This window comes from Cryptomeria japonica, chromosome 6 (assembly GCF_030272615.1).
Source record: "Cryptomeria japonica chromosome 6, Sugi_1.0, whole genome shotgun sequence".
Classification (NCBI taxonomy): domain Eukaryota; kingdom Viridiplantae; phylum Streptophyta; class Pinopsida; order Cupressales; family Cupressaceae; genus Cryptomeria; species Cryptomeria japonica.
This window is the reverse complement of record NC_081410.1, coordinates 271,412,785-271,431,291: the sequence shown is the minus strand read 5'-3', so window position 1 is coordinate 271,431,291 and position 18,507 is coordinate 271,412,785. Positions and strand designations below refer to the sequence as shown.

Below are 18,507 nucleotides of genomic sequence, written 5' to 3'. Positions count from 1 at the left end.
GGAAGTGGTTATACTCTTTCATTGTGTAGGTTTAGTGCTTTGTTTGAAATTCTTCTTAAACTGCACTGCTCTTGGTCTGAGCAAGGAATTAAGACCCTAGCAATGGCTCCAACTTGAAATGCCATTGTGTTTCCTCAATGTCCCTTGGCAATCAAGTCATGGAGCTTGTGTATAGTGTGTATATTAATTTTTGTGCCTTGGAGGTTGCACTGAAACAATTTTCTATCAATTCCTAGGCGAGCTTTGTCATAGCCTGGCTAGGGAACTTGACTGTTATGTGCACTTTTTCTTGCAGAGATGAGTATGTGTGTCTATGCCAAGTATTTGGTATGGAATAAGGAAGCTTAAAAGAGTCTTAGTAGAATCAAGGAGGTGTGACAGGGTGTGGGAATCAACAAACCCTATTGGAGAAGGCTCTTAAACCCTTAAACCCTTAAAAAGAGTTATTTTGGGGTCCGTACCTGTACGGATGTATCAGACAACCTAACCTCCTGACTCTCAAAGATTGTCCAAAAGGGTATTCGGAACATTAAATATCCTGGGAGGTCTTTTGGAGTTTTTCTGAGCAATTCAGCAAAAACCATGAAGGTAGGGCTAAAAGGGGCTCTTAGGGCTACTAGGCCTAGAAAATAGGAACTAGTGAAAGTGATGGAGAAAAGGAGTGAAACCAGCCACAAAACCTCATGATGGGAATTGACACAACATCTCAACTTCCTCTTAGTCCCTTGCAAGTGAATGTTGAAGGTTTTGACAACTTGATGGTTAGATTTACCCTAGTGAATCCTAGCCATGATCTTGAGAAATGATAAAAAACAAGTTGATACAGAGCTTCCCAAAAGAGTCTAGCTATTGGGGTTGATTCAAGAGAAGAGTAGGGTATAAAAAAGCATGGTATCCCACTATAAAATCTCTTTCTATCCTACAAACTATAATTGCAACTCTTTTGTGATATCCTCCCTATCAAAGTGGTATAAGAGCTAGTTAAGATTTGGGAAGAAACCAGTTCATGTCAGAGACTGAGCCAATAGGTGAAAATAGCCTAGGGATGGAGACCAATGCAGAGTTAGCCAAAAAGGTAAAAGACCAAGATGAAGAGAATAGACTCCTTGGGGTAAGATTTCAACAATTGGAGAATGAACTAGGTGAAATAGAAGACAAGACTGAGAAGGTAAATATCAAAATCAATGAAGAAAAGGGTAAAGAAGTGGTAGAAGAGGATGGCACACTTGAACCGGATCCTATTTTTCCTGAAGAACCTTTCCTTAGAGCCATCAAAGACTTAGGAGGAAAGTCCCTAGAAGGAGTTCCACTTTTTTGTGGAAAAATGAAACCAGAAGTGGTCATGGAATGGATTGAAGGGTTGGAGAATCAATTTGAATGTGATGGAATTAGTGAAGCACAAAAGGTGAAGCTAGCCAAATCTAGATTGAGAGGAGCAGCCTTGACTTGGTGGAAGTTCATCCAAGAGGAGAGACAAAAGGAAGGTAAGAACCCAATTGCCACTTGGAAAGGAATGCTAGCCAAGGTGAGAGAAGCCTATATCCCTGAAGACTATGAAATTCAATTACACAAGAGGAGACAAAATTTGAGACAAAGAGAATTAGATGTGAGTAGCTACACTGAAGAATTTCAGAAGTTGTGTTTGAGATCCAAGGTGGTGGAAGATGAAAGCATCAAGGTAGCTAGATAATTGAATGGTTTGGGGTGGAATATCCAAGAAGATTTAAGTTTGTTGTGTCCTAATATTGTCCACAAGTGCTATCAATTTGCACTCAGGGTGGAAGAGAAGAGTAAAAAGAAACAAGAGCAAAGCAATAGAGACAGAGGTAGGGGAAGAGATGATAGAGGTCATAGAGGTAGCTATGGTGGAAAAGTTGTAGACCAAAGATCCCAAGGGAAATCCAAGTTGGTAGAGAAAAGTGGGGATTCCAATAGTAAGAGAAACTATAGAGGAAGGGGATCTAGCAACTCTAATAGAGGAAGTTCTAGTGGATCGGGAAGAGGGTCCTATTTCTCCACAATGAAGTGCTATAATTTCCATCAACTTGGACACCTAGCCTATAGATGCTCTGATAATTCTTCTTCATCCCAAGGATGTGAAAGGAGCATAAGTTATATTCAAGAAGATGCATCAAATGTGAAGACATCAGAAGTAAGCTTAGATTCCGAGGTTAGAGAGAATCTCGTGATAAGAAGAGTTTTGATCAAAGAACCAGTTAAGGAGGAACCTAGTCAAAGAAGATCCTTATTTAGAATAAAGTGCAAGATCATGGGTAAAGTGTGTAGAGTGGTGGTGGATTCAGGATCCACTAAAAACATAGTGTTAGAAGAAGCAGTAAGCAAACTCAAATTGCAAAGAATTCCACATAGTGATCCTTATAGGGTTACTTGGCTCAACAAAGGGAAAAATGTTTTGGTGAATGAGAAAACTTGGGTGGAGTTCACCATAGGAGGCTACAAAGACAAGATCTTGTGTGATATCTTGCCAATGGATGCATGCCACCTACTCCTAGGTAGGCCTTGGCAATTCATAGGAAAGTAATAGACCATGGGGAAAAGAACTCCTATACCTTTCAAAAAGATGGAGTTACCTATAAAATTCAGTCCTTAAGAGATCAAGAAGACAACATACCTAAAGGTTCAAATGTGTTACTAGTTGGTGAGAAGGAGTTCATAAACACTCTAAGAGGGTGAAGGAGTGGGGTTTGCACTTGTTGTGAAACGAAAAGAGGGAAAGAAGGATAAAAAGGTTAGTATGCCTATTGAAGTGTAGCAAGTACTCAATCAATTCAAGGAGATCATAAATAATGGAAAATCTGCAACCTTACCTCCTCAATGAGCCATAAGTCATCGAATTGACTTCATACTCGGAGCCTCATTTCCTAATAAAGCATCCTACAAAATGACACTGAAGCAGATTAAAGAAGTGGCTAAACAAATCCAAGAACTCTTGGACAATGGTATGATAAGGAAGAACATTAGCCCATGTGCATTTCCCACCGTTCCCACCATTTTGGCACCAAAAAAGGGAGGTACTTGGAGACTTTTCACTGATTCAAGAGCCATTAACCAGATTACTATCAGGTATAGGTTTCCCATTCCAAGAATTAAAGATTTGATAGAGTGTTTAGGGGGTGCTAAGTATTTTACTAAGATAGACCTCAAGAGTGGCTACCACCAAATTAGAATCAAGGAGAGAGATGAATGGAAGACAACATTCAAGACCACATAAGAGCTTTATGAATGGCTTGTTATGCCATTTGGACTCACAAATGCCCCTATCACATTCATGAGACTCGTGAATGAAGTACTCAAGGATTACATTGGTAAATTTGTTGTTGTTTATTTAGATGACATCTTGATTTTCAGTAAATTTAAAGAAGAACATCTTAAGCATATAGAGATTGTATTGAAGCAATTATGTGATGAGCAACTAACTATCAATTTAGAGAAATGTGAGTTCATGAAACAAGAGTTGGTATATCTTGGGTTTGTAATCTCAAGTGGTAATTTGAAGATGGATACCTCAAAGCTGGAAGCCATAATTAATTGGCCTACACCTAAAACAACAAGTGAAGAGAGGAGTTTTCATGGTTTGGCACAATTTTATAGGAAGTTCATCAGAGGGTTTAGTGAGATATGTGCAACTATGCTTGATACAATCAAAGGAGGTGTAAAGACTAAATTTCAATGGACAAAAGAGGCACAAAAAGGATTTGATCTCTTAAAGACAAAGGTGGATAATCAACCTGTCCTTTTTCTTCCAAGATTTGACAAGCTTTTCACCATAGAATGTGATGGAAGCTACATAGTAGTTGGAGCGGTTCTAAGTCAAGACAATAGAACAGTTGTATTTTTCGGTGAAAAGATCAATGAAGCCAAGAAAACGTATTCTTCCTATGATTTGGATTTATATGCACTTGTTCAATCACTTAGAAAATGGAGGCATTTTTATTACCTAAGGAATTTTTGGTTTATACTGATAACCAAGCTCTTAGTTTTCTCAACTCCCAAGAAAAGTTGAATCATAGGCATATCAAATGGGTAGAATATATGCAATCCTATACTTTTACCATTAAGCATAAGAAAGGTAAATGTAATAAGGTTGTTGATGCATTAAGTAGAAGGTTGCTAACAATTCAAAAAGTGCACCTCAAGAGCATTGGAGTTGATAGTTTCAAGGGACTATATCAAGAGGATGAAGAATTTGCTGCCATCTACAAGGTTTGTCACGAGTTTAGGAATCATTTTCATGGTGAATATGCAGATTTTACTTTACAAGATGGTCTTTTATTTAAAGGAGGACAACTTTGTGTGCCAAGAGGGACAACTTCAGCCTACCATCTCCAAACGGATGGCAAAACAAAGGTGGTAAATAGGACAATTGGTAACCTTCTCAGATGTTTGACAAAGGAGTATGGACACGCTTGGGATCAGATCATCCATCAAGCTGAATTTGCTTACAATGATAGTGTGAATAGGTCAACTGGTAAGAGTCCTTTTCAAGTAGTTTATGGGCTTCATCCAAGAGGTGTGTTGGAGCTTAGAGACATTGGAAATATGGACCAAAAGAGTGGACATGTTGTTGACATGGCTTAGTCCATGAAAGAGACTCATGAGCAGGTTAGGAAGGCTTTACAAGAAAACTCTCAAACAATCAAGGACAAGGTGGATGAAAAGAGGAAGAATGTACAATTTGCTGTTGGTGAATTAGTAATGGTTCACTTGAAAAAAGAAAGGCTTCAGAAAGGTGTCCCTAGAAAGCTTCAAATGAGGGGGATTGGACCTTGTAAGGTCTTGGACAAGTATGGTCAAAATGCCTACAAACTTGATCTACCCTGGGACATGGCTTTGTCTCCTATTTTTAATGTTGTGGACTTGGTGTGGTACAAAGGCACACTTCGACCAGAGGAATGCAGTAGAGTCTCAGAGGTCTCTCAATCACTTTCAGACCTTCCTTTGCCACCTCCAACTATGCTACAAGATGACAAGGTGTTGGATTCAAGAGTCCTCAAGAAGACTAGGCCTACCACCTATATGGAACATTTGGTTAAGTGACAACATCTTCTAGAATCTGAGGCCACTTGGGTACCTAAAGCATACTTTCCAAAGCTTGGAATTTACCTCTCTTTGTTTCCTCAAAGAGTCACTTGACTTCTTTCTCATTGGGGGAGTATGGTGCAAGAGAACCTAGTTTTATTGATGTATTTCTCAAAATTTTGGAGTGATTGATCATGTTTGGGGTCAATGAGTGAATAAAGGACTATTGAAAAGTCCAAGTGTGTGTTTTAAGGTTATTTGTAGTTTTGTTGTTTCTTGTTTTAGCTTTTTTACTCAGTTTTGGCCAAAGTGCCTTTGTAAGCCAAAAATTACACATAAAAATGGCTATGAGTGATTAAATAAATATTTATATTTATTTAATGTTTATTCTTCTATTAAATAGTTAATTTGAAAAGATTAATTTATTTAATTCATTTCATGTCTTTCTATTAATTAATTTAATTGAAATATTTTATTAATTAAATCATCTATCCTATTCCTCTAAATTAATTAAATATCTAATATTTAATTATTTCCTCCAATCATTTGAATATATAATATCTAATGGTTATTCTTCTATCATATAGTCTCAAATATTAAATAATTCTTAATTATTTAATCTCTTTTCCAATGCATTCTTCTATCTCCGCTTCATCTTCCCTTTGCCAACTCATCAATCACGTGGCTAAAGATATTAATATTTCTTAAATAATTCATCATTTATCTCCAACTTCCAAATTTAATGAAATATTGTGTATGTACACATATTTCTTAAATTTTCTTCTATATTCTCTCCAACATCCCTACATCTTAGGAAGGACTTGAGTCCAATTGTCCTCTCATGCCTAAATCTTCTCCAGCCATCCCTAGATTCCCTTAGTTAGCAACCCATTCAAGGTGAGATGAGTGACACTTGTCTTCTCCTTCCCCCTTTCTCTCAACCTTCACCTTTGCTCACAGCCATCCAAATCTACAAATCTAATCATGACCGTTGATCCAAGCCACATCATCTTATCCTCTCAAAGTCTATAAAATTAAGAGTTTGAGTTAAGAAAGAGTGAGTCTTCAAGTGAGTTTTCAAGTTAATCATTTGTGAAAACTTATGCATCCGTGAGTTTTAATCTTGAAGTAATTTAGCACAATCATTTAGTATTGCATATCATAGTATCAGTTAACTATTAGTTATCAATCCATTCTTCATATGCCATTTTGGAAGCTATCAATGCTTGTCTGAGAGCACACCATTTGCAACCAGGAATAGTGGAGTTAGGACACAATGAGACTTAAATCATGAAGGTAAAAATAGTTTTTTTTTTTAATATCAATTTTATATTATTTCATTGGTTGAGTTTGGATTTCCTGTAGCATTTCTTTTGTATTTTGTGAAACTAACATGTTGGAGGTAGTATTCTGATGATGAAATTCAAGTCGACACATTTTGGTGCCCACCGTGGGGCTAGAGCCTCACATATATCTTTCTAATATCCTGTCTAATTCTCGCAAAAAAAAAAATTAACGAATTTGTAATCTAGATTCATGCCTATGTGAGTTTTGATAGTGCTTTTATTTGATAGGTTAGTACTTTTGTTTGTAAATCAACGCATTCAATCTTTAGAGCAATGCCTTTATCCTCCAGGTTAATGCATTTGTCAGTTTGGTTAGCACTTTTGTCAGTGATTTTTTCCTTCTTAGTCCGTAGAGTAGTGATTTTGTATTGCAGGTGTTGGGACTCATTAAATTTGAGTTAATTTGAGAGGCCCATTTTAAAATTTTGCCCTACATTTCCAAATGATCATAAAATGAGTCAGTTTGAATAGCCTAGTTAGAGAGAGGGTAAAATGGAGCCATTTGATTTTCAAAGGGTAAGGCTCAGGATACGTGTCCTACACCTTTCATTTGGCCTATGCAGTGATGTGAAACTTTCAAATTTTAGTTTGGATAAGTTTATCGAGTACCCATTTCAAGGGGTGAGCTGAAAGTGCATTTTAGGCACAAATGCAGATTTTATTGAGTAGCCTACTTTGAGTGCTTATATCTTTTGCCCTGTTAATTGTCACGAAGAATTTAAAAATGGATTCAATTGTATACATAAATGTGAGTTAGCTTGAAAAATTTCAAGTCCTTATGAATCCATTTGCTCAGTTTTCAAAGCTCAATCCGTTTGCAGTTTGTGAGTTTTGACAAGTCCCTGTTTCAGCTGCTACTCGGAGCCCTGTTTTGCATAAGTGTAAAAGTTGTCTTAGTGAATGTCATGCCAAAATGTTTGTTCCGAGCTATTTTTGGTATAAATGGTGAGCTATGTTTCAATTTTCAAGCTCCTGCCAATCCGTTTGATCAGTTTTCAAAAGGATTTCTTAGGCCATCTATTTCAGTGATCCATACTTTCATTGCTATATCAGTTAAAGTAGCTATATTCATAAGCGCACCATTTGCATCCCGTCATCCTTTTGGTCAGCTTGAGTGTTCTAAGATTTTATATATACTTCAAGGTACCTATGTCTCAGTTTTGAGGGTCTACGGAGGTCATTTCATATTTTTAAGAAAGGCAACATGAGTTGCCTGAGCATTGACTTCATCAGGTCTGCAATGCAGACAAAGCCAATTGGTCATTTTCGACAATTAATATCTCTTCACTTGGGATTTTTTTTGAGAAACCGACTTGTAGAGTTCATTCTTGTATATCAGAGTACATGTCTGTCAGATGGCGAGGTCTAGAAAGGTGCTTTGACCGGTTTGAAAATTCTATCTTCGCGATTAAATGCGAAAATTTGGCACAAGTGCCTAAAAGTTGCAAAACTCAGTTTGGTGATCCAAAAATGGTGTCGATCGATTCCAGAGGTAAGTTTAAGGTTCCCAAGGCATTTCAAAGGTCAGTTGCATGGAAACAAAAAAATTTTTAGTCGGACCCACTTTGGGGCCCGATCTGACTTCTAGTTTCTCGAGGTTTTTGAATCAAGATTTAAATTGATATCTTAAACTATATGTTTAATATGATTTAAGTATAAAGTAAAACCAGGAGGGAGGAAGCTATTGTGACAAAATGTTGAGCATGCTAACTATTTCCTTTACGATTGGGGACAAATTTGGCCTCACACCAAAGCACTACATTCTTAAAATTGGTGAAGGATCTCCAGCAAATGTATCACTGTGTTCGATTTCGGAAGCATAAGTTGATGTCTTGATCTGTATGGGTCTCATCCATTTTATATGGATGTAAGAATTGGAAGGCAAAGCCATTAGAGTTTTGGCAAATGCCTTGGCAACTCAAAGCCAAATTCTATGACTTTGCTAACATCCTCTTTACATGAAACATTGTCATAAGCTATAGAGACTTTCAAGTGAATTGTGAAATCAGCTCCTCTCCTGTAGGCAGTGTGGTATATTGGGAGGCAACATTAAATTCTAAGAAAATGCAATAATGGCTGGTAGCATACGAAGATGGTATAACCCTCCATGGAATTCAAAAGAAATACCATCTACTCCCTATGACCCCTTGAACCTTCGGCAAGGATTTGAGCAAGGGGCCTAGACTCATCCTTAGTTGTCATAGTTGGTGTCTGTCATTTGAAAGAGGCCAATGTTTCTAAACAGTGAGGAGCAAATCTCCATTCCTTCTCCATCGGTTTAAAGGATTCCCCTGATTCAATGGCTGCAAAAGAAGTTGCCCAATTTATGGGCACCATACATCATGAATTTAATTTTCTGTGCAGAACAGAACGGTATTGATGCTATTGAGGATGTCATCTATCACATTGAAACATTTGATGTCACCACTATGAGAGAAAGCACGCCCATGTTCTTAATGGCTCACAAAATTAAGTCTCTTGGCGTAAAAATGGTTCTCTCTGGGGAAGGAGCAAATGAAATATTTGGAGGCTATTTATTTTTCCACAAGGCTCCAAGTAAAGAAGAGTTCCACCACAAAACATGTCGTAAGATCAAAGCCCTTCATCTGTATGATTTCCTGAGGACAAATAAGGTGACAACAACATGGCGTGTGGAAGTTCGTGTGCCTTTTCTAGATAAAGATTTTATTAATGTTGTAATGGAAGTAGATCCGCAGTAGAAGATGGTGAGACCTGATATTGGGCGAATTGAAAAATGGATTCTTCGCAAAGCTTTTGATGATGAGGAGAATCCTTTTCTCCCAAAGCATATCTTGTATAGACAAAAGGAGCAATTCAGTGATGGAGTTGTCTATAATTGGATAGACGACCTTAAAGAGCATGCAGCTATACAGATTACAAATGCAATTTGACTCAGGTAAAATGAAAAGATTGGCAATTGGATGCCAGTCAATCCCTCCCTCCGCATGATGTAGTTGTGTGTGAAGGATCGACACTAAACCCCCTGTGTGTGGTGGATGAGAAAGGCCACCATTAAAACACTCAGGAAAAGTTTAGAAAGTGCAGTCCCAGGCTTGAGCATTAATCCCACATTGGCTGGGGAATGTAACTTTTTGATATTTATATGTAAAACTCCACATAAGTAAAGTGTTGAAAGTTTGAGGCTTTTGACAGATGGTGTTGGTTGGGTGCCCAAGCGGACCCCACATGCACAGGCATGCTTCCCAAGGTGACCGATAGGGCTGACAACTGGCGACAAGTGGACCCCACGCATGCACGGATCCTGAGGTAGGTGAATTTTGCATAGAAGGAGAAGATTAACTAGCGAGCAAGTTGAGGAGATCAGACGGTGCACGTGGATTTGTGAAGGGAAGATGCACGCCGAATACCCTTCGCGAAATAGCGAAAAGCACGTACCGAAAATGAACGTTAAAGAGTGAGAAAGTTCAGAGGATCTAACGGCTATCGCAACTTCATGAAGGAAAGATGATCGCTAGTTAGCCATCGCAAAATGGCGAAGGACAGATTGCAGTCCGGGTCCCACTGAGGTGTCATTGACTTGGCGCATAGGTGGTGATGATGTGGTGGACAGGTGGCCGACACATGGCGGATGGATGAGGTGTCATCCGAGGTGGTGCCGAGTGGATCCCATCAATGAATCGTAGGTCACCACATGGTAGGATGTCAGGAGTTAAAATGGGTGAAAAATCAAAGTTAATTATATAGTGTAAACTATATAAAAAATTAGAAAAATTTAAATGACAGAGGCATATTCAGAATTAATTCGCCTAGAGGTCCATTTTTGCTCAAAATGCCAAGTATCATATATCACCGGAAAGCTCTTGGGATAAGAAATCCAATCAAGTAGTTAGTTTTAACAAATTTTGGATATTTTGGGAGTAGTTTCCATAGGAAAGATGAAGAGAATGAATTTTAGTTGGAGAAAGGGGACACTTGGCTTGTTCTGATGAAACCTAATCTTTTCCCTCTCCTTCTTATTCCAATTTTCTTCTCATTGTAAGGGTTCTAGAATTTTGGAGGAAGTGCTCCAGAATTCATGGCTTTGAATTATGAGTATTCTTTAAGATTGTACAGGGCAGTGCTTCTCTTTCAGTAATAGAGTATCTTCTTGTTGTAAATGTTTTTGTTGCAAGTCATGTATGCGTTAGGCATATACATAGTTTATTGGATTGTCTCTAAGCATTCTCTGTCTTCAATAAATCCAGTCTTCAAGGGAGTTTGGGTTTTTCCTCTCAAGTGGGAGTGTAAGGGTTATTTTCAGGTACTTTTCAAGGAAGAGTTTAAATTCTATGAGCAATCATTTTGGATTCAGGATAATGTTTAGATATGTATGATCCTCTGTCTGAATTTAGAATGTATTAATGTAAGGCATTAATATAGGGATATCTTTCTTAATAAATTGGATTTGCAACAGAGGTGTTCATTTTCAGTTTGATGTATGACTCTATTGCCCTTAGATAAGGCACTGATCTTACAGATTTTGGGGTTTTCTCAGGGATTTAAAATAAAAAATTAGAATATCTACCTTTAATTTTATGTTTGTAATATTAAGTTTGTTCCATCCATCTCATGATTCAAAAATGTTGAGTTGCGAGTGTAGATCTAGCCCATCTGCAGTAACCTCCTAGTTTTTTGAACCTTTTGAGATCCATTTGCTTTTGTTGATGCAGTCTTGTGTGTAATAGGTTTGATTAAATGCATCACAGGTACACCCACCTAGGTTTTGCAGAGCCTGAAGAGTAGAAGGATTTAGGTCCTTGTTATGTTTTCCAAGCCGTGAAGTGTTTCATTGATTGAGATTGGCTATCTCATAGATAGATTTGTAGGTGTTCTTGGGTTAACCAGATTTGGTGAACAACAAAAATGGTGACTCTGCTGGGGAGTAAATGGATTTAAATGTCTGATTGATAAGGTTAGAAGTTGAATGTATTCCTCATCTTGTCAATTTCATTTCCAGCCAGTCTGTTCACTGAGGATGCACAGAGTTGAAAATGCCTTTTATGGTTGAAGGATTAGTAGATGATTTGATGAATCATATTGGGATGCAGATAATTAAATTAGTTGTATGCTCAGACATGATGCCTTCATCATAAAAGTTTTATATAAAGTGCAGTAGAAAGATACACATAGATTCGGTGTTAATTTCCCAAATCCATATGTGTTAAATAGCCTGGAAGAGTGTTTATTGCAGCGATATTGAAGGAGACAATAAAGAATTTGAATATACATTGAATGGCATTCTGCTGTTCAAAATGTCCTCTATGAAAGAGGTGGTGACTCTGATGTAAAAGACCATTCTAAAAGTTGAAATAAATGCTCAGATCTACAAGTCTTACAACTACAAACGCCCAGGTATTTTCAGAAGTTTCAATGCCAGATGTTTGTTCTGAAAATTTGAATGAGTAATGTAGTTTTCCCATTAAGTGAACAACACTAGTAAAGAGGGAAAATAGAGGAATCACAAATTAATTTGCATATCCATTCTGCTGAAATGTCCAGTGTATATGTTCTTCCGTAGTATGCAAATTTGGAAAACTTTATGTCAAGCAATGTTATGAAAAGATTTTAAAATACGGATATGTGCTTGAAGTATTTCATTCTTTTATCCAAGGTTGTATAATCATTTGTGGGAGTAGAAAGAAATGTGTAGTAAAGTTTTTCAGTTAGGTGTATTTCCACATATGACCATGCCTAGTGAAGTGTCACAACCATGTAATAGGAAAGGTTTCAGTATGAAGTACTATGTTGCTCTAAATTTCAGAGATATTTCGGGTTACCCAAATCCCATACCCATAGAAATTAGAAAATATTTCCCCATATTCAGTGGGAGGAAATCAGAATCAGCATGTCAACATTTGAAGAGATTTTCAAATTTGATGAGAGAGTTTGAAATTTGTTAAGAAGATGTGTGCATGAAGTTATTTGTTCAATCACTGAAAGAAGATGCAAGGGATTGTTTCTCTTTTTTTTCAGCAGATTGTATTTCCTCATGAGAAGAATTGATTTTAGATTTCTTAGACCAATTTGATGAAAAGATGAGTGATTGTGACTTGCTGAAAGAATTCACTTATATAAAAATTAGGGAAGATGAATTGGTACCAACATTTAATATCATATTTTCACAAGCTTTGTCTAAAATTTCCAGAAAATATAAGTTTGATGATAAAGTTTGTCTGGATATTTATATGAGTGCTTTTGGTAAGAAGATGGGTTTCCTATTGAGAAACAAAGAACCCAAAACTTTGTATGAAGCCTTTAACATAGCTAGGGATATTGAAAATAATTTAAAATTTGGAATCTCAAAGAGAGTAGTATCTATTGTTGTTTCTTGCCAAAGCACCTTCAATGGTGAAATACCATTTGAAATTGATCAAAACATTCCATGTCAAAATATGTCAAGCCCTGCTGTTCCGAATGGTTTTGCTAATATATGTGAATCAATTTTAAATGAGAGTCAAGAACCTCTATTGTTAATGTCGGTTGTCTCTCATAGTAATGATGGAATGATCAGTGGGAATTGTTGTGATGATGTTGATACAGAGATAGACATATATAAGGGATATGTACCATTTGATTTGTATGCCGGTTATGCTGATTATGTGACTGCAAACTCTAAAGTTAATCATGCATCTCTCAAGGATAAAGAAAATGAAAACAATGATCGTGATGACCATTGGTCTTTACATGTTGCTGATGTGTTTAATGTTGCAATACCAAATACTAAAGGATCACTAAATGTTGTTGATTATGTAAGTGAAAATGTGCAATATGATGTAAATCAGATTTCAATTAAGTCTGATAAAACTGAAAATGAAATTGTGGATGATGCTGATAGTGTTTTCAATGCAAGTATACCCAGTGATGAATGTGTTTCAAAATGGACTGGTGTTGCTTATTATGAGGACATTGAGTTTGATTTTCAACACCTTGAAGGTATACAGAGGAACAATGAAGAGCAATTTCCGAATAGGAGTGATCTTGGCACAAGTTTTCCACTTTCTTTTGATTAGCAAATGAATGTCAGTTATGCAGCTGATGATGGTTATGAGAATTCTTATTATTCATCTTGTGAAGATGATATAAGAGGATACCAAGTTGTATATCTTAGTCATGAATCTGAAAATGAAAGTATCTTTGAAGATAAGAACATATGTGAAAGTGCTAATAATGTTCTAGTTTCAGATTTAAGTGAATCTATATTTGAATGCTTTCAAAATTTCAAGTACCATGAAGAGAATGTGAATGTTGATAGTATGCTTGAACCGGATATGGAGTTCTTTGCTTTTGATACTAATGTTCATGGTGCTGATTTCATTGATGAAAATGCTAATGTTTTCCCTTGTTTTGAACAAATTTGTAATTTTGATGTAGTTCTGAACAGCAATAGCATGTGTTGTAAGAATTTACTTCATGAGGAAGATAAGAGGCATGGGTTATGTGATGATTATTTCAGACCACAAATGGAAGTTTTTCAGGTGGATATAAGTTTGAATGAAGAAGATTTAGCTGAGGATTTTCTTCAGCCAGAGGTATGCATTCTTTTCCATGAATGGGATATTGAGAATGTGGAGGTTTTGAGTTTGATAAACAAGGATAGTATGGAGTGTGATTAGCATAGTGAAGTATCACATCCGGATCGTGATATTTATGTTTCTTGTTTGTATCATTTGGATAGTAATGCCCGTCATTCTATGAACTTAAATGGTAATAAGTCATGTGCTGATGAAAATTACAATGTTGAAAATGAATGTTTTATTTTTGAGATTCAACATGATGATGCCCTTGCAAATGATAGAATTGATTGGGATAGTGAAGTGTATTGCAGCTTGTGGGAAGGCCTCTATAGTGAGTTGTCTCATGGTTTTACTTTTGTTGAAATAGTGTATGATTACAAAGTTCAAAATCAAACAAAAGGTATGCACACCAGCTATTATAGTAATGAGATGAAAGAGGTTGATTATAAGGATTATGCTCAGTTGTTATTGAAAAGTGCCTTTGTTTGGATCATGATATCAAGTGATGAGAATCAGATTTTTGACAGAGGTAAATGCTGAGGAAAGTGGAGTAGTTTATACTCAGTTGTTTCTATGTTTGTATATCTTGTATAGTTGCTTTGCTTCAGTTGTGTGGTTTTCAATAAAGTGCCCCGTTGTTTGGCTAGAATAAGGAAGCCCTATTTTTTAGAAGAGAAGAGAGTGATCCGTTTTTGGGTGGTCTGCTTAACCATAGATTCTGAATTCTTGTGTTGATCTTGCAATCAACCATCCCTAGTCAGAGCCACTATTAGGACTCATAAAATTTGAGTGAATTTGAGAGGCCCATTTCAAAATTTTGCCCTGCATTTCCAAATGATCATAAAATGAGTCAGTTTGAATGGCCTAGTTAGAGAGAAGGTAAAATGAAGCCAGTTGATTTTCAAAGGGTAAGGCTCGGGATACATGTCCTACACCTTTAATTTGGCCTATGTAGTGATGTGCAAATTTCAGATTTTAGTTTGAATAAGTTTATCAGGTACCCATTTCAAGGGGTGAGCTGAAAGTGCATTTTAGGCACAAATGCAAATTTTATTGAGTAGCCTACTTTGAGTGCTTATATCTTTTTCCCTGTTAATCGTCATGGAGAATTTCAAAATGGATTGAATTGAATGAATAAATGTGAGTTATCTTGAAAAATTTCAAGTCCTTATGAATCCATTTGCTCGGCTTTCAAAGCTCAATCCATTTGCAGTTTGTGAGTTTTGACAAGTCCCTATTTCAGCTGCTATTCGGAGCCCTATTTTGCATAAGTGTAAACGTTGTCTCTGTGAATGTCATGCCAGAATGTTTGTTCTAAGATATTTTTGGTATAAATGGCGAGCTATGTTTCAATTTTCAAGCTCCTGCCAATCCGTTTGATCGGTTTTCAAAAGGATTTCTTAGGCCATCTGTTTCAGTGATCCATACTTTCATTGCTATATTAGTTAAAGTAGCTATATTCATAAGCGCACCATTTCCATCCTATCATCCTTTTGGTCGAACTGAGTGTTCTAAGATTTGACATATAATTCAAGGTACCTATGTCTTAGTTTTGAGGGTCTACGAAGGTCCTTTGATATTTTTAAGAAAGGCAACATGAGTTGCTTGAGCATTGACTTCATCAGGACTATAGTGCCGACAAAGCCAGTTGGTCATTTTCGCCAATTAATATCTCTTCACTCAGGATTCATTTTGAGAAACTGTTTGGTAGAGTTCATGCTTGTACATTAGAGTACAGGCTTGTCAGATGGCAAGGTCTAGAAAGGTGCTTTGACCGGTTTGAAATTTCTATCTTCGCGATGAAATGCAAAAATGTGGCATAAGTGCCTGAAAGTTGCAAAACTCAGTTTGGTGATCCGAAAATGGAGCCGATCGATTCCAGAGGTAATTTTAAGGTTCTTGAGGCATTTCAGAGGTCTATTGCATAGAAATGAAAAAAAATTTAGTCGGACCCACTTTGGGGCCCGATCTGACTTCTAGTTTCCCAAGGTTTTTCAACCAAGATTTAAATTGATATCTTAAACTATATTTTAATATGATTTAAGTATAAAGTAGAACTAGGAGGGAGGAAGCTATTGTGACAAAATTTCAAGCATGCTAACTATTTCCTTTACAATTGGGGACAAATTTGACCTCACACCAGAGCACTACATTCTTAAAATTGGTGAAGGATCTGCAGCAAATGTATCACTATGTTTGATATTGGAAGCATAGGTTGATGTCTTGATCTGTATGGGTCTCATCCATTTTATATGGATGTAAGAATTGGAAGGAAAAGCCATTAGAGTTTTGGCAAATGCCTTGGCAACTCAAAGCCAAATTCTATGACTTTGCTACAATCCTCTTTACATGAAACGTTGTCATAGGCTACAGAGACTTTCAAGTGAATTGTGAAATCAACTCCTCTCCTGCAGGCAACATGGTATATTGTGAGGCCACATTAAATTCTAAGAAAATGCAATAATGGCTGGTAGCATACGAAGATGGTATAACCCTCCATGGAATTCAAAAGAAATACCATCTACTCCCTATGACCCCTTGAAGCTTCGGCAAGCATTTGAGAAAGGGGCCTAGACTCATCCTTAGTTGCTGCAGTTGGTGTCTGTCATTTGAAAGAGGCCAATGTTGCTAAATAGTGAGGAGAAAAGCTCCATTCCTTCTCCATCAGTTTAAAGGATTCCCCTGATTTAATGGTCACAAAAGAAGTTGCCCAATTTCTAGGCACCATACATCATGAATTTAATTTTTTGTGTAGAACAGAACGGTGTTGATGCTATTGAGGATGTCATCTACCACATTCAAACATTTGATGTCACAACTGTGAGAGAAAGCATGCCCATGTTCTTAATGGCTCACAAAATTAAGTCTCTTGGCATAAAAATGGTTCTCTCTTGGGAAGGAGCAGATGAAATATTTGGAGGCTATTTGTTTTTCCACAAGGCTCCAAGTAAAGAAGTGTTCCACCACGAAACATGTCATAAGATCAAAGCCCTTCATCTATATGATTGCCTGAGGACAAATAAGGTGACAACAGCATGGGGTGTGGAAGTCCATGTGCCTTTTCTAGATAAAGATTTTATTAATGTTGTAATGGAAGTAGATCCGCAGTAGAAGATGGTGAGACCTAATATTGGGCAAATTGAAAAATGGATTCTTCGCAAAGCTTTTGATGATGAGGAGAATCCTTTTCTCCCAAAGTATATCTTGTATAGACAAAAGGAGCAATTCAGTGATGGAGTTGGCTATAATTAGATAGACGACCTTAAAGAGCATGCAGCTATACAGATTATAAATGCAATTTGACTTAGGTAAAATGAAAAGATTGGCAATTGGAAGCCAGTCAATCCCTCCCTCTGCGTGATGAAGTTGCGTGTGAGGTGGAGTGTGAAGGATCAACGCTAAACCCCATGTGTGGTGGATGAGAAAGGCCGCCATTAAAACACTCAGGAAAAGATTAGAAAGTACAGTCCCAGGCTTGAGCATTAATCCCTCATTGGCTGGGGAATGTAACTTTCTGATATTTATATGTAAAACTCCACATAAGTAAAGTGTTGAAAGTTTGAGGCTTTTGACGAATGGTGTGGGTTGGGTGCCGAAGCAAACACCACGCGCGTGGGTGCGTTTCTCGAGGTGACCGATAGGGCTGACAAATGGTGACAAGTGGACCCCACGTAGGCACTGATCCCAAGACAGTTGAATTTTGTAGAGAAGGAGCAGATTAACCAGCGAGCAAGTTGAGGAGATCGGACGGTGCATGTGGATTCACAAAGGGAAGATGCACGTCGAATACCCTTCACGAAATAATGAAAAGCACGTGCCAAAAATGAACGTTAAAGAGTGAGAAAGTTTAGAGGATCCAACGGCTGTCGCAACTTCGTGAAGGAAAGATGATTGCTAGTTAGCCATCATGAAATGGTGAAGGATAGATTGCAGTTTGGGTCCCGCTGAGGTGTCATTGACTTGGCGCATAGGTGGCAATGATGTGGCGGACAGGTGGCCGACACATGGTGGATGGATGAGGTGTCATCCGAGGTGGCACCCAGTTGATCCCATCAATGAATCGTAGATCACCACGTGGTAGGATGTCAGGAGTTAAAATGGGTTAAAAATCAAAATTAATTATATAGTGTAAGCTATATAAAAAATTGGAAAAATTTAAATGACAGAGGTATATTCAAAATTAATTCGCCCAGAGGTCCATTTTTGCTTAAAATGCTAAGTATCATATATCACCGGAAAGCTCTCGAGATAAGAAATCCAATCAGGTAGGTAGTTTTAAATTTTTTTGGATATTTTGGGAGCAATTTCCATGGGAAAGATGAAGAGAATGAATTTTAGTTGGAGAAAGGGGACACTTGGCTTGTTCTGATGAAACCTAATCTTTTCCCTCTCCTTCTTATTCCAATTTTCTTCTCATTGTAAGGGTTCTAGAATTTTGGAGGAAGTGCTCCAGAATTCATGGCTTTGAATTATGAGTATTCTTTAAGATTGTACAGGGCAATGCTTCTCTTTCAGTAATAGAGTATCTTCTTGTTGTAAATGTTTTTGTTGCAAGTCATGTATGCGTTAGGCATATACACAGTTTA

General features: G+C 37.3%; 2 pseudogenes; both read left to right on the top strand.

The window, feature by feature from the left end:
- Window positions 1-8,458: 8,458 nt before the first annotated feature.
- On the top strand, window positions 8,459-9,298 carry LOC131062590 (asparagine synthetase [glutamine-hydrolyzing]-like; annotated as a pseudogene).
- Window positions 9,299-16,384: 7,086 nt separating this feature from the next.
- LOC131062589 (asparagine synthetase [glutamine-hydrolyzing]-like) lies at window positions 16,385-17,173 on the top strand (annotated as a pseudogene).
- Window positions 17,174-18,507: the final 1,334 nt, after the last annotated feature.